The following is a 2,500-nucleotide window of genomic DNA, read 5'->3' on the forward strand; positions in this document are numbered from 1 at the left end:
CCGGGTCTACCGGGGCCTCGGCCGGATCAGTCTTTCCGTTTCCCCCGCCGCGATGGAGGTACGGGATCCCGGCTCCGGCGCCGCGAGCCTCGGTCGGGGACCTCCCCCTTCGCCTCGGTGCCAGCGCCGGGCCCCGGGGGTGCCCGCGCCGGGGAGACGGCCGGGTCTACCGGGGCCCCGGCCGGATCACTTTCCGTTTCCCCCGCCGCGATGGAGGTACGGGATCCCGGCTCCGGCGCCGCGAGCCTCGGTCGGGGACCCCCGCCGTCGCCTCGGTGCCCGCGCCGGGTCCCGGGGGTGCCCGCGCCGGGGAGACGGCCGGGTCTACCGGGGCCCCGGCCGCATCACTTTCCGTTTCCCCCGCCGCGATGGAGGTACGGGATCCCGGCTCCGGCGCCGCGGGCCTCGGTCGGGGACCTCCCCCTTCGCCTCGTTGCCAGCGCCGGGCCCCGGGGGTGCCCGCGCCCGGCAGCCGTCCCGGTCTACCGGGGCCTCGGCCGGGTCAGTCTTTCCGTTTCCCCCGCCGCGATGGAGGTACGGGATCCCGGCTCCGGCGCCGCGGGCCTCGGTCGGGGACCTCCCCCTTCGCCTCGTTGCCAGCGCCGGGCCCCGGGGGTGCCCGCGCCCGGCAGCCGTCCCGGTCTACCGGGGCCTCGGCCGGGTCAGTCTTTCCGTTTCCCCCGCCGCGATGGAGGTACGGGATCCCGGCTCCGGCGCCGCGGGCCTCGGTCGGGGACCTCCCCCTTCGCCTCGTTGCCAGCGCCGGGCCCCGGGGGTGCCCGCGCCCGGCAGCCGTCCCGGTCTACCGGGGCCTCGGCCGGGTCAGTCTTTCCGTTTCCCCCGCCGCGATGGAGGTACGGGATCCCGGCTCCGGCGCCGCGGGCCTCGGTCGGGGACCTCCCCCTTCGCCTCGTTGCCAGCGCCGGGCCCCGGGGGTGCCCGCGCCCGGCAGCCGTCCCGGTCTACCGGGACGCTCGCTCGGGCGGGACCGGTTTACCCGGGCCTCGGCCGGACTGGAGTGTTTCGGTTTTCTGCTTCTCTGCCAGGATGGCTGCGAGGGGTTGATTTAAATAGCTGGTTTGACGTGAAAAGCTTCCCTTCAAGTGAAAAGTTTGTTCCAATTTCTGCCATCTTCCTTCCTCAAAAGTTTTGGGTGTAGCTTTCCCAGAGGAACCTCTCGTAGGCCTATCATTTCTGATCTTAACTTCCCTCATTTATTCCATATTTTCCTTCCTCTTGCCGAATGGCCGAATCCAGTCCATTTCTAGTCCAGGAAATTATTTTTATTTCTTCTTCCATTTCTTACTGATCTATTTGCTTTGTCGAGCAAGTCGTTCTTAGGTCCCTTGGTTCTTTCTTTAACGTCTTCTGCTCCTGCTCCTTCTCTCGACGCTTTCTCGTTTTGTTGGCTTTCTTGGCTCTCTTTTGGCTGTTCTTTCTTCTCCTCCCGTCGTCCGTCCCCACTTTCATCTCCCCATCTTTCCTGTTCTTGGTCATCTCTACGTTGTTTATAAAATAATTCCGCTTTCTCTCTTGAATCTACTCGATATCTTTGCTCTCGCCAGCTCGCCGATATTTCGGCTCGCCGATATTTTGTGCTTTCTCGTCGTGTTTCTCATCCATGGCGATCTCTCTGCCCTCCCTGTCTTCTCGGTAAATCGGACATGAATTTCTCTGGGCGGGTGGTTTCTCATCGCGTGTCTTGTGTGCGCTCTATACGTTTCGTCCATCCCGTTTAATATCTATCCCTCCCTCCCTCCCTCCCTCTCCTCGCTTTCCTCCATTGCTTCTGCTAATATCATTTCCAGAATGATAACCCTGAGCCTGAACCTGAACCTAACCCTAGCCCTACAACTTTTCTCCCTAACCCTGACCCTAACCCTAACCCTACAACTTTTCCCCCTAACCCTAACCCTAACCCTAACCCTACAACTTGTTTCTCTAAGCCTAAGCCTAAACCTAAGGCTAAGCCTACAACTTTTTTCTCTAACCCTAACCCTAACCCTAACCCTAACCCTAACCCTACAACTTTTTTCTCTAACCCTAACCCTAACCCTAACCCTAACCCTACAACTTGTTTCTCTAAGCCTAAGCCTACAACTTTTTTCTCTAACCCTAACCCTAACCCTAACCCTAACCCTACAACTATTTTCCCTAACCCTGACCCTAACCCTAACCCTACAACTGTTTTCTCTAACCCTAACCCTACAGCTTTTTCCCCTAACCCTAACCCCACAACTTTTTCCCCTAACCCTAACCCACACTTTCGACTTAAAACCGTTTTTAGATTTAAAGTCGTCTTTCGACTTAAAGACGGGCAGACGGCGGCCCGGTCTACCGGGCCGCTCCGGCAGCCTCGGCCGGGCCGGCGTCTCTGTTTCTGTTTCCCTGCCACGATGGATGTCGCGTGCGAGGGGTTGCTTTAAATAGCTGGTTTGTTTGAAGTGAAAAGCTTCCGTTCTTGCCTAGATCTCTTGCTATCGCAAGCCTTCCGGTCCAA

This window comes from Pantherophis guttatus, unplaced genomic scaffold, assembly GCF_059756535.1.
Source record: "Pantherophis guttatus breed Tessera unplaced genomic scaffold, ASM5975653v1 scaffold_26, whole genome shotgun sequence".
In the NCBI taxonomy this organism is placed as follows: domain Eukaryota; kingdom Metazoa; phylum Chordata; class Lepidosauria; order Squamata; family Colubridae; genus Pantherophis; species Pantherophis guttatus.